Genomic DNA, 14634 nt, shown 5'->3' with positions numbered 1-14634 from the left:
GGAAATGGGAACATCTAGCAATGGATTTTGTGGTAGGACTACCGAGGACTAGGGCAAATCATGATGTGATATGGGTAATCATTGACAGACTTACGAAGTCGGCATATTTCTTACCAATTAACGAAAGATTTTCACTCGACAAATTAGTGCACATGTATCTCAAGGAAATTGTGATGCGACATGGAGTTCCAATATCTATCGTGTCTGATCGAGATCCTCGTTTTAACTCAAGATTTTGGAGACAATTTCAAGAATGCCTTGGAACAAAATTAAACATGAGTACCGCTTATCATCCGCAAACCGACGGGCTAAGTGAAAGAACTATCCAAACGATTGAAGACATGCTACGAGTTTGTGCGATCGGTTTTAAAGGCAGTTGGGATGAGCATCTACCTCTAGTGGAATTTTCTTATAATAACAGCTATCATGCCAGCATTGGAATGCCCCCGTATGAAGCACTATATGGAAGAAAATGCAGATCACCAGTACATTGGGATGAAGTTGGAGAACGCAAGATTTTGGATCCAGAATTAATTCAGCAGACGAAAGAAAAGATTGAACTCATTCGGAAACAACTCGATGCAGCACAAAACAGGCAACGCAAACATGTAGACCAAGCAAGAAAAGATATGGACTATCAGGAAGGAGAACACGTATTACTCAAAATATCGCCATGGAAAGGATTGACCAGATTTGGAAATAAGGGTAAATTGAAGCCACGATACGTCGGACCATTTGAAATTTTGAAGAGAGTAGGAAAGCTTGCATACGAATTAGCTTTACCGCCTCATATGCAACATATTCACAATGTGTTTCACGTGTTAATGCTTAAGCGATATAATCCTGATTCTAGGCATGTAATAAAATATGAGCCGATAGAAATCCAACCTGATTTGTCTTTTATAGAACAGCCGGTAAGAATTTTAGATCGGCGAGAGAAAGTGTTGAGAAATAAGTCTGTATATTTAGTGCGAGTGTTGTGGAGAAATCCTATGGTTGAAGAATCAACCTGGGAACTTGAGAGTGAAATGTTAGAAAAATATCCTCATTTGTTTTCATAGAAGATTCTGAGGACAGAATCCTATTAAGGGGGACGACCGGGAAATTTACGTTGTATTATATCATATTTATAATAAAATATGTGTAGTAATATGTCAATTATGTGTTATTATATGTTAAACCCTAGTTGCTATGTGTTATGTGTATTCCGTGTCATTTCTGTATTTTTACGGTATTTTTCAGATGTTTTATTTCGTATTCATAGGTTTCATTTCAAACGTTTTACGATCCAAACAATGATTTTAAAGCCAAAATTTCAAATAAAATAATGGGCCTTATTTTTCATCAAACGGCTTTTACAATCGCATTATTCTGAACATCTAGATATTTTATAAATTTTCTCGTTTTACGAAAAATGACTTTTCCGGGCCCCATTGGGTGTTAAAAACCCCACAAAAATCACATTTTTATTTTTATAAAATTACAGGACTTTTATTTATACCATTTTTTTGTATTTTTGAATTATTCACAATTTTTGGGAATTTTTGGCATATATATTGTATATATAAAATATTTATAAATTAAATTTTAATACCCAAAAATTATAAAAATTAGGGCCAAATATTTTTATTAAATGCATAATTAGCCCCTTAATTTTATTTAGGAGTATTATTTTTCACACTATAAATACCCTAATTATTATTAATTATTAATTCTGCAAATTATTCCCAAATTCAGAAATTAGGGTTCTTGAGTTCTTGACTTCAAGCAGCGATTTCATCGTGTTTCTGATCTCCAAATCAAGGATAAGCTAAGCCAGCAAGGCAGGTCGAGTAGGTGATAGACGAAAGTGATTTAATTGCAGTAAGTCGCATAGAAGGCAAGTTTATCCCCTATTCTATTTTCCAGAATAGTGATATTCTCTTCAGATTCTTATTACATTTGCACTATTTTAATTCCTTTATTCATATTTCAGTTCGATTCTTGAATTATTCTCTTCATTTGAATTCATTATTCATATTCCAATTGTTACTCACAATTATTGATATATTCTGGTGATTAGAATATACCAAAGCATACTGATTGTTCCGGTTGCTATTCCAGAGACTGGATAATACTACTTTTGGGATTAAGCCTACTTAATCCTAAGGACCGGGACATAACCGGCTCCTTGAAACGGGTCGTAGTGCCTGGGTGCCCGACGAGATCTATATAGTGAGATATAGATCTGCACTGTATCCTGGCTGATCAGCAGGGTATAGCTGCGAACTTGAGTCCAGTTTAGTTCAATTGTATTCGCCAGTAATGGCCTTCTTTCTATTCTTATGAGGTTATATCTTTGCAGATATACCTGGGTTACAGATTCAATTATAATGCTTTAACACTGTTTATATTTTGTGGACTTGTTGAGCAATTTTTGGCTCACCCCTTTTTGTTGCTATTCACCTTATTGTTTTCAGTTAAGAAGGAATATGAAACCCATCAGGACACGAGTGGTAAAGAAGCGGGTCAAGCCTCAGGATCCTCTCATACCCAAGGTGTTGATCCCAATCCAGGAAGAAAGCTTTGAGTTGTCCGAGCAGGTGGAGTGTTGATAGATAGTGTGTGTGTTTGTATAAAAGATGAACTTAGTTTAAAAATGAATTAGACAATGGTTTGTAATAAAGAGAATTTGTGAGATTTTAAATGTTAGTTGTAATAAAAGTAGTTAGTGGTTCTTGTTTTCATACTTCAACCTAAAAAGGTCATGGTTAGTGTTAAAGGGGTTTAGTTTCATTTCTTTATTATTTATTAATAAGCTTGTACAAGTTTGGTGATTAGCTCGTAACCCCAAGACTTATAACCCGGGTCTGGAGGGCATTACAACAACTGGTATTATAGCTGATGCTGGTGGAAGAGCAGAACATGGATCAAATGATGGTCTTTTGATTGAAGGCTCTGAGTGATCAGATGATATCGGGATAAAGGAATTTGCCATCGCTGCATTCTGAAAATTACGCTGCTAAATAAGAATCTCAAATCTCCTCACGAATCATACTAAAATCTACCATTTAATCGCACTCAACCTCTCGACGTTCTATTTTTCTATTTCTTGATTCTAACCTTATCCTTCTACCCATTCCCGACAACCTAGGCTTGTGGAAGTGACTTTTAAACTGTAGCTCTGATACCAAACATGTGGCACCCTCCAAACCCGGGTCAGAAGTTTGGGGTCCACAACACACACACACCATATATAAACCTGCTCGTAATAATAGGATATGCAATGACCTTACTTACCATAACCACGGATCACAACAGTTCAAAGTATGTCCACAAGCCACACCCTTATTTATTACAAACGTACCAAATCCAAAATTTATTTATCTTACAACTGGAGTGAAACTTTATTACAAACTATCAACACAAACTAAGTCACACATCTTCCGCTAGCTTATTCCATTTCAACCTCGAACCTAGCTTGTGCACTCAACTGGGATCCTCGCTACCACCAGTTTCTTTTTTAAATGGAAAATAACATAAACAGATTTACAAGAGTGGGCTAACTAGCTCAGCAAGTCATAATGACAGTTACTGAGATTAGTGATGATCAATTGAATTAATATAAGGAACCAAGTTTCCTGATAAGCAATGATTAAAATTGGATATTCACTTTTATTTTTAAAAACCAAGGGTAGGCTGCTGATCAGTCACGCACTAACCCCGAGCAAGGCTCCCAGCTTTGCTCTATATACTGGATCCAAGGCATACATTGGCCTATCATGACCACAAATCTGGTCCGACGACGAATCTGGTCCATATTTAAAAACAATCCAATTCTATAATAATAACATGATAAATAAAGAAATTCAATAAACTGAACTAGAAACAACATTTATATTGAAGCATAGGGTGATTCACAATACCCTGAAGGTATACAAGGTAAACAGGAAGATTGACTTTCAATCCAGGGAAAGAATCAGAATGTAGAAGACCAAGGGCTCAATGGTTACAAGGGTTGGTCTTCGGTTATACAAGGCATAAAGGTTCGTATGTTAAGCAATTTTTTTAGATTCCGAATTATCGTAGAAGGGGGGTTGAATACGATAATCACTAAATTAAAAATTCTTTCGAATCTTTAGCGGATATATATTTAGTGCTCAGTTAGTGGTTCTGTGTTCTTGAGATGAATAGTGTTTGGGAATATAAAATGAGGAACACAAGATATTTGGGGAAGTATATATTCATATATAAATCCTTGAGGGGTGTTTCTACACTCCGGTAAATAAATTAACCGGCTACAATCTAAGAACAACAAAGTTCCTAGCTTCTATAAAGATCAACAAATTAAATCCTATACAATAATCTATCTTTTGTTTGTCTAAGGATTTAATTACTGGGTAACGATTATAATGCTTATATGAATATACAAGAATTAAATCGGGCATTCTAACGTTACTCCAGTGAGAAGTTAAACGGATATACAAAAAGCTTTAGCTTCTCTGAAAATATTTGCTGCTATTTTTCACCTCTCTTTTAGGAGAGAAGATGAACATAAAAATCCAATCCAGAATTCTGGAATGTTTCTGCTGCTCTGTAGACTTATATATTAATTAAATATGTGGCTAAAAATGAACCACACAAATAATTGATTGTACAATAAATTATGGCTGAGGATTCAGGAGTGCCCTGTGGTGACCAGCTTTAGCTTCTTTATGGCGACCAAGGTAATTCATTTGCGTTAGTTTATTTTTCATGCATGTGTGTGTGGCGACTCCTAGTACAGGAGGAGGGAGCTCTATGGCGACTAGTAGTACTAGTACTACTACATTTGATTTTTCTTATTCTAACTCCCCTGTGGCGACCACAGGGGCTTCTAGTACATATTGTATTTAACCAAACCAAAACAAAAACCATTACGTGGTTTACTTGTTTGTTTATCTTTTTCTTTTGTTTATTTTGTTTTCCTATTTCTTTTCTTTTTCATTTATTTTTCTTTTCCTTTTTTTGTTCTTTCTTTTGTTTTTATTTTCTCTTTGTTTTTTATTTTTTCTTTTTGTTTTTCTTTTCTTTTCTTTTAGTTTAAATTGTAACTAAATTAATTTATAAAATTAACTTAAATATAAATTATATAAATAAACTAATTTAGATTTATAAAATAAACTTATTTAAAGTTTATAAGATAAATCATTTTAAGTTTATTAAATAAATTATATTAAAGTCCATTAAATAAATTTATTTAATTTAACAATTAAACTTTGAGCTTCGCCAATCCCTCGAGTCGCTTAGCTGTATACCCCGTGCACCTTTTCTCGTACTTTAACAGATAAATATTCAATCCAAGTAGTTCCTCAACTTAATAATTCTTCTAAAAATAAGACCTAGATTCCTTTGACGAGCTGTTGACGCCTGATGCAACTGGTCTGGTTCACAGACGACAAACCCCGATTCAGGTCTTCGTATCATAGCCTTGATTACATTGTTAAGCTTACAACAACTTTATCGCTTTAGACGTTGACTGTCAATAAACAAATATACTTTCACTGGAATCCTTTCTGGTACTTTAGACAATGTCTTCATTGCTACTACAATCTTGAATACTTCATTCACTATTCTTCACCGACGCTTGAACATATAAATGAACTCCTGTCAATGAGTGTAATTTCAAGACTACAGTTGTCTTCTTTAACCTCTGTCTATACCTTGTTTTCAATTCTTCAGATTCCTATGCTTCATACATTGTCTATCTTCAATCAATGCTAATACACTGAAATCTTCTGATAGCACTTATACACTGAATCTTCAACATTTCTGAAACCTTGAAAGTCTTTAACCTTTATTCTTCACTGAGGCATGATCATATTAATGAACTTGTTTCAATGACCTGTAAACAGACTTCAAGCTTTCTTCTAATCTTGATTCTTTGTATTTTCCTTGTCTTTATTTCTTTTAATTTCTTGTGTAGTCGTAGTATTATTAACCTGTCTTATTCTAGTGTTGTTCTCGAGTTGAGTAATCACGTAACTGTTCATACAGCTACGCAGTCTCATCAATAAATTTCATATCAAGAATCGGTATGTGGTAGATATGTATTTGAGGAGTAGTATCATATATGTGGGGTTCGTATCCAAGAATTCAACAATTAATGGTTTACAAGAAATCAGGCATGCGGCTCGAGATCAATAAGAATCAGGGTTTAGGGTTAAGTACTTCAAAGTACTTGCAATATAGAACAAGAACTATTTGGAATAATTACAACATAATGAAGAGAGTTCGAAAGTACTTTCAATACATTACAAGAAATATCAGAAGCATTTGCCTTATCAATTCGCTTTTACTTTACTAACAGTAGTCAATCGGTTCCCACTCACTGACCACTTGCTTTCTTTTTCTATGTCTCGCTTCCTCTGTTAGACATCAAATGTACTGTTAGATATATTTGAGATGTCATGTCTAATATGATTCATGTTTAGTTTTCAGATCTTAACAAACAGGACATATCAGGACTTACTGGAATCAGGACTTACTGAAAGTCAGAACTTAATATCAGAACTTAAGGTCATATCAGAACTTAAGTGCGGGAAGACTTTCATATAAGGAAGAAAGCTGATTTACAGTAGAAGATCGAGAATAAAACAAAAGAAGATATGCATGGAAAGAGTTAGAAGACTAGAAGACTTATAGAAGATATCTGATTGATATATTTTAGGAGACAGAATTGTATTACATATCAATTAGAAGTTATCTTATAACTGTGTACTATATAAACACAAACTTAGGGTTTACACTATATGTGTTATCATTATCGAGAAGATTATACATTGTAACCTAGCAGCTCTTAGTGATATTTGTTCATCACTGAGAGAGAACAATAGTTCTAATTGTAACAGAGTTTATTCAATATACTTGATCTTTGTTACATACTTGTGTTAAATCGATTTGATTATATTAACACTGTATTCAACCCCCTTCTACAGTATTGTGTGACCTAACAATTGGTATCAGAGCGTATCTGTTAACACACATACAGTAAAGATCCAAACAATCATGTCTGAAGAAGCACAAACTCCAACCAAGCCCACCAAAACTGAATAAACTCAAAAGACTCAAACCCACAGTCGATATGAGACTATTAGGGTTCCCATACTGAGACCTTCTGAGTATCCCATATGGAAAGTGAAGATGGCTATGTTTCTGGAAGCTATAGATCCAGAATACCTTGACAGAATCAATGAAGGACCACATAAGCCTACCAAGCTATCTGTTGTAGTTGCTGATCAACCAGCAAAGACCATACCAAAGGAGAAAGGTGAGTACACAGCTAAAGACATCTCATCTATTGCCAAGGATGCAAGGGTAAGGTATTTGCTGCATAGTGCCATTGATAATGTCATGTCAAACAGGGTAATTAATTGCAAACCTGCAAAGGAGATATGGGATGCTTTGGAGACAAGATGTCAGGGAACTGATGCAATCAAGAAGAATACGAGGACTATACTCACTCAAGAGTATGAGCACTTTGACTCAAAAGCTGATGAGTCATTAACTGAATTATATGACAGGTTTGTCAAACTCTTGAATGATCTGTCACTGGTGGACAAGGAATATGATCTTCCTGAAAATTGGGATTTGAAGTCTACTACCATAAGAGACAGCTATGACCTTACTGAAACTACTCTTGATGAAATTTATGGTATGCTCAAGACTTATGAACTTGAGATGGATCAAAGGAGCAAGAGGTATGGAAGAAAGTCAAGAACAGTTGCTCTTAAGGCTGAGGAGGAATCTCCTAAAATGGCTGCCTCAAAAGGGGCAAAGGAAAGGCTCTCATCATAAAGTCTGATTAAGAGTCATCATATTCTGATGATGATGATTCAAAAACTGAAAGTTTAACTGAAATAGATGCTGATGAAGAGATGATGACAAGAAATTCTGATAAGAAGACAAGAAGTTTTCCAGGAAAAGTGGAAGTTCTGATAAGAAAGGGTTCAGAAAGTCTGAAGGCAAGGGAGGAAAGTCTGACAGAGGAGACAACTCAAATGTCAAATACTACAACTGTGGTGAAAGAGGCCACATATCTCCTGACTACAAGAAAGGAAAAAGTGACAAAGGCAAGGCACTTATCACAAAGAAGAAAAGCTGGACAGACACTTCAGATTCTGAACATGATATGAACTATGCCCTGATGGCAAATGCTGATAGCAGTCCTGAAACTGCTGGATTGAAGGTACCTCAAACAACTTATGCCTTTTATACTGATGATATTACTGTGTTGAGATTATATCTTAAAACCATGTTCATTAGTTATAGAGATCATACTTTAACATATGAAAGATTAATATCTGAAAATCTTGCTTATAAAAAGAGAAATGATTATTTAGAAAAGGAGTTAGTTTTTTTCATCAAACTAAGAAAGAAAAAGATGATGATTTATATATTAGAGATGAAGTGTTAAAATTGAATGAATCTCTAAAAGCTGACTTAGAAAAGGAAAGAGAGATTATCAGAACTTGGACTAACTCTGGAAGAACAACTCAGAATTTATTAAGTAGTGGAAACTGGAAAGAGGGCTTAGGTTATGAAGATGATAAAAGTGAAAAAGGAACTGAACAAATTGAGCCAATTGTTGTTAAACAGACTACTAAGACAAAGGTAAATCCTGTTAAGTTTGTAGCAAAAACTGTAAAGTCTGATTCTGAAAAGATGAAAGACTCTGTGACAGAAGTTAAGGAAAAGTCAACTTCTGACAAATTAGAACAGGATAAACCAGCTGAAGTTAACATAGGCTTAATGAATATGAAGCAGCTTAAGCATAAGCTGAAAGAAATAAGGAATGTCAACAAGGTAAAGGCGGCTAGGAAAAATACGAATGGAAAGGAAGGTGTGAATAAAAGCAATAATTATATGACTGTTCCTAATGCTCCTAGAAAGAAATGTTATAACTATGGAAACTCTAACCATCTTGCTTCTTTTTGCAGGAAGAATAAGAATATAAACTCTTTACCTCCCAAGTCAAGAGTTAAGAATCAGTCTGTTAGGTTTAAGCCACAAAATCCTTGTTTTCATTGTGGTAGTTTATGGCATTCCATTTATACTTGTAAGGAATATCATAGTTTGTACTATGATTATTATCAAATAAAACCTTCTTTGAAGAAAGTTACTTTAATTCCTTCTAGTGTAAAGTCTGATGCAAAGTCTGATATAAGTTCTGATAAACAGCATGTTAGCATAAACTCTGATATTAAATCCGCTGTAAATGCTAACAAACTTAAAAAGGCCAAAGGATCCAAGCAAGTTTGGGTCCTTAAAACTAACCATTAGTGGTCTTTGTGATTGCAGGGCAACAGGAAAAACATCCTAGTACTGGATAGTGAATGTTCAGGACATATGACTGGATATAAAGCCCTACTCTCAGACTTTTTGGAGAAAGCTGGCCCAGGAGTTTCATATGGAGATGGAAACATGTGAAAAACTCTAGGATATGACAATATTAAACTTGGGAATGTCATAATTGAATCAGTAGCTCTTGTCTCAGTACTTAAACACAATCTGCTCAGTGTGAGTCAAATCTGTGATAGAGGTTATCATGTGGATTTCCTTAAAGAACACTGTGAAGTTGTAAGCAAATCTACAGGGAAAGTGGTTCTGAAAGGTTACAGGCATGGTAACATTTATGAAGCCAGACTTTCAACAAGTACTGATGGTTCTGCAATCTGTCTGTTGAGTAGAGCATCAATTGAAGAAAGATGGAATTGGCACAAAAGACTCTCTCATTTAAATTTCAACAGCATAAATGAGCTTGTAAAGAAAGATCTTGTGAGAGGACTGCCAAAATCAGTATTTGCTCCTGATGGCCTTTGTGATTCATGTCAAAAGGAAAAACAAAGAAAATCTTCTTTCAAGAGCAAAACTGATTCATCAATTCTTGAGCCTTATCACCTGCTGCATGTTGATCTATTTGGTCCAGTCAATGTCATTTCTATTGCAAAGAAGAAATATGATATAGTTATAGTGGATGAGTTCACAAGGTACATTTGGGTGTACTTCTTGCACAAGAAGAATGAAACTGCATCTACTCTAACTGATCATGTCAGACAGCTGGATAAGTTGGTCAAAGATTCTGTTAAAATTATAAGAAGTGATAATGGTATTGAGTTCAAGAATTCAATCATGGAAGAGTTCTGTAAAGAGCATGTAATCAAACAGGAATTTTCTGCACCTGGAACTCCACAGCAAAATGGAGTTGTAGAAAGAAAGAACATGACTCTCATTGAAGCTGCACGAACTATGCTTAATGAAGCAAAGCTGCCAACCTACTTTTGGGCTGAAGCTGTGCAGACTGCTTGTTTTACACCGAATGCTACACTCATAAACAAGCACGGAAAAACACCATATGAGATGGTGAAGAAAAAGAAGCCAAATCTAAAATACTTTCATGTATTTGGTTGCAAGTATTTTGTTCTTAAGACTCATCCTGAACAGCTGTCAAAATTTGATCTAAAAGCTTATGAAGGAATTTTTGTTGGATATCCACTTTCCACAAAAGCCTTCAGAGTCTACAATTTAAGAACAAGGATTGTCATGGAATCTATCAATGTATCTTTTGATGATAAGAATATTACTGGACTTGAAGATTTTAATGATCATGATTAGCTGAGATTTGAAAATGAAGACTTAAATTCTGATTCTGCAAATTCTGATGACTTAAAATCTGATCCTGTAATTTCTCACGGGTTAAGTTCTGATGTCATTGAAACTGTGGTAACAACTCCAAAGGAAAATGCATCTGTCCAGGGGGAGCAAGCTGGAAATCCTACCACATCTCAAGACTCTCATGAAGTATCAGAATCTGTCACTGGCTCTTCAAGTTCTGATTCATCTAGTTCTGATAAGCCAAATTCTGATAATTCTGGAAACTCTGATACTTCAAATCCTGATGGATCCAAGTCAAATTCTGAAGTCTCAGAGAGCATAACTACAGAGGGAGCATCAGAAAATGCTAATGGAGACAGCATGGATCATGGAGGAGGATCCAGCTCTAGAAGTCAACTTTAGTCTGCCAGGAAGTGGACCAAATCACATACACATGACTTAATAATTGGAGATCCTGAAGCAGGTGTCTGAACTGGAACTGCAATATCAAATGAATGTCTCTATCATTCTTTTATATCTCAGACTAAACCAAAGAAAGTGGAAGAAGCTCTTTAAGATGCTGATTGGGTGCAAGCAATGCAGGAAGAGTTAAATGAATTTGAAAGAAATAAAGTCTGGACCCTAGTGCCAAGACCAAAGAACAGATCCATTGTTGGCACAAAATGGGTGTTCAGAAATAAAACTGACAGCGATGGCATAATTACAAGAAATATAGCAAGGCTGGTTGCTAAAGGCTACTCTCAACAGGAGGGTATTGATTATGATGAAATATTTGCACCAGTTGCTAGATTGGAAGCCATAAGAATCTTTTTGGCTTATGCTGCTCACAAAAAGTTTAAAATCTTTCAAATGGATGTGAAAAGTGCTTTTCTTAATGGAGAATTGGAAGAAGAGGTCTATGTTGAACAACCTCCAGGCTTTGTAGATTCAAAATTTTCAAATCATGTCTATAGGCTTGACAAAGCACTTTATGGCCTTAAGCAAGCTCCTAGAGCATGGTATGAGACTTTAGCTCATTCCTTCTGGAAAGTGGATTTCACAGAGGTACAATTGATAAAACATTGTTCTACCTCAACCATGGAAAGGACCTACTTTTGGTACAGATATATGTTGATGATATCATATTTGATTCTACAAATGCCAAACTCTGTGAAAGGTTTACAAAACTAATGCAGTCAAGATATCAAATGAGTATGATGGGAGAACTCGGCTATTTTCTGGGACTTCAAGTCAAGCAAAATGAAGAAGGTACTTTTATCTGTCAATCCAAGTACACCAGAAATTTACTAAAGAAATTTGGAATGCAAGATTGTTCATCTGCATCCACTCCCATGGCCACTACAACCAAGTTAGATAAAGATACTGGTTTATCAGTAGATATTACTAACTATAGAGGTATGATTGGCTCTTTACTCTATTTAACTGCAAGTAGACCTAATATCATGTATGCTACCTGTCTTTGTGCAAGATTTCAGGCTGATCCAAGAGAACCTCACTTAATAGCTGTGAAAATAATTCTCAAGTAGCTCAAGGGTACAGCTGATCTAGGATTGTGGTATCCTAGAGAATCATATTTTAAGCTAAAAGGTTACTCAGATGCAGATTTTGCAGGGTGCAAAATAGACAGGAAAAGCACTAGTGGAAGCTGCCAATTTCTTGGAGGCAGACTAGTTTCTTGGTTGCAAGAAACAGAAGTCAATTTCCACATCAACTGTAGAAGCAGAATATATTGCTACAGGAAGTTGTTGTTCACAGATTCTTTGGATGAAGAATCAGTCACTGGATTATGGGTTAGAATTTTCTAAAATCCCTATTTACTGTGATAATCAAAGTGCTATTTCTATGACAGGTAATCCAGTTCAACATTCAATGACAAAGCACATCAGCATTAGGTACCATTTCATAAGGGAACATGTGATAGAAGGTACAATGGAATTGCATTTTGTTCTAACAGATCAACAACTAGCAGATATCTTCATAAAACCACTATGTGAAGCTACTTTTACAAGACTTGTAAATGAACTTGGAATGGTTTCAGGTTCTTTCTCTAAATCTACTTAGTTTTTATTCTCATGCATCAGACTTTATGATCAGTGTTTACAGATTGTCTTATCTTCATGTAATCTGTGCTTAAATTGAAATTCATTAAATGTTGATTGTTATCTGATATGGATCTATATACTCTGATAAGTGTTTTGAATGTTCTATGACAATTCAACCCAATGAGGATAATTGTGCCAGATGCTGACCTAGTAGTCTTTAACATACTAGAAATCTCATGTTTGAATTAGTTGTTTATGTGGAAACTCATTAATACAAGCAAATTCTGAAATTGAGCTTAGTCAAGTTTACTTTGTGTATCTTATTACTAAGTCACAAACTAGATTCTTGCTTCTTATCTGTCAAATTCTAAAGTCAGTAAATCTTAAGGATGAACTAAATGCTAATAAGCCTCACTTATCAAAAGAAAAGAAAAGAAAAGAAAAGAAATTAAAAGTCAGGTACTCCTTTGAGATCTAGAGTAAATATGTTAATGGGAAGACCCAAGTGCATTGCTGATATTAAGTAAGATGCATTAGAAAAGCAAATAAATTTTTCTTGGTGACTTTTCACATTCTCTGATTACTGGAGAAATACTCTGATAATAGCATAAATTCTGATAAGCAGTTGTGACTCACTTACATTGAGAAGCCACTGTAAAAAGGAATTTCAAAAGATGCATAAAATGAGCACAAACAGTTGAGGTGGACTCCTGCATAAGTTTGTTCTATTGTAGACTTCATGATTGATGACAGATTTTAAGCACTTTTCTTAGTTATGCCTTATTTCTAAGATGTACTGAAGTTTATCAGACTTTAATCTTTATCTAATATTCTGCTAAATGCACACACTTTCACTCCATATGAATGATGAAAATTACTGTGGTGATTAAGTTGTTTCTGACAAACAGTTAAGTGTCATATGCATAAATTCTGAGGACAAGTTCTGATGGAAGTTCTGATGATTAAACTCTGAAGAAAACAAGTCAGTATTTGTATGAAGAATTACAGAAACAAACATTCACTTTTTGAGTACAGAAGCCATATTCTGATGACCATTAAGTTCTGATAATAGTCAGAACTTAATGGTCATCAGAATATGGCTTCTGTACTCAAAAAGTGAATGTTTGTTTCTGTAATTCTTCATACAAATACTGACTTGTTTTCTTCAGAGTTTAATCATCAGAACTTCCATCAGAACTTGTCCTCAGAAACTTGTCAAGTTCTGATGTAAATCCTGATAGAAACTCTGATGCTTACGTGGCATTATTTATTTACTTGACTTATTTATGGTAAATACTAAACGGTCATATTTAATCAGAATATAATTAGGTGAGATAAAAATAGTCATAATCATTAAGGGTTAGTGGTAAACGTGTTTGTCTTGAAAAACTGCATGTGTACAGTAATTGTTACTTATTTCCCGTGCCCATTAACTCCTGCTTTCATTTTTTACTGACTGTTATTATTACACATCGGTCTAGGGAGACGAGGCATCATTATTTCTACTCTTAATCGTTAAACAGTCCTCGAGTCCCTTGGTATTCCATTGGCTATTTAAACCGACATTTCATCTCAGCCAAATCATCTTCCATTCTCACACAAACTCATTCTCTCTCTTTTAATTCTCATCATTTTTCTCCTTCATAAACAAAAATGGTTCTTTTCAACATGTTTTTGAACTATGAAAATTTCAATGTAGAGTTTATTTGTAATGACTGGCAACAGGAATGGCATGTCACCACCATTCCTGAAGAGATCTGGAACTTGGTTCCACAAGAGGTTCACACAAACCTCTTGTTCTTTTTGATGGACTATCATCTCCATCTTGATCGTTTGGAAGAAGAACGGAGAAAGGCTCTTCTTCAGCAAGAACGGATCATCCGTCTTGCAGTGCTCTTTGTCAGCAGCAGGAGGAACTAGTCGATAGGTTTTCTTCTAGGACTAAGGTTGTTGATGTTCA

Source organism: Apium graveolens, chromosome 4, assembly GCF_009905375.1.
Source record: "Apium graveolens cultivar Ventura chromosome 4, ASM990537v1, whole genome shotgun sequence".
NCBI lineage: Eukaryota > Viridiplantae > Streptophyta > Magnoliopsida > Apiales > Apiaceae > Apium > Apium graveolens.
This window is presented reverse-complemented; position numbering follows the sequence as displayed.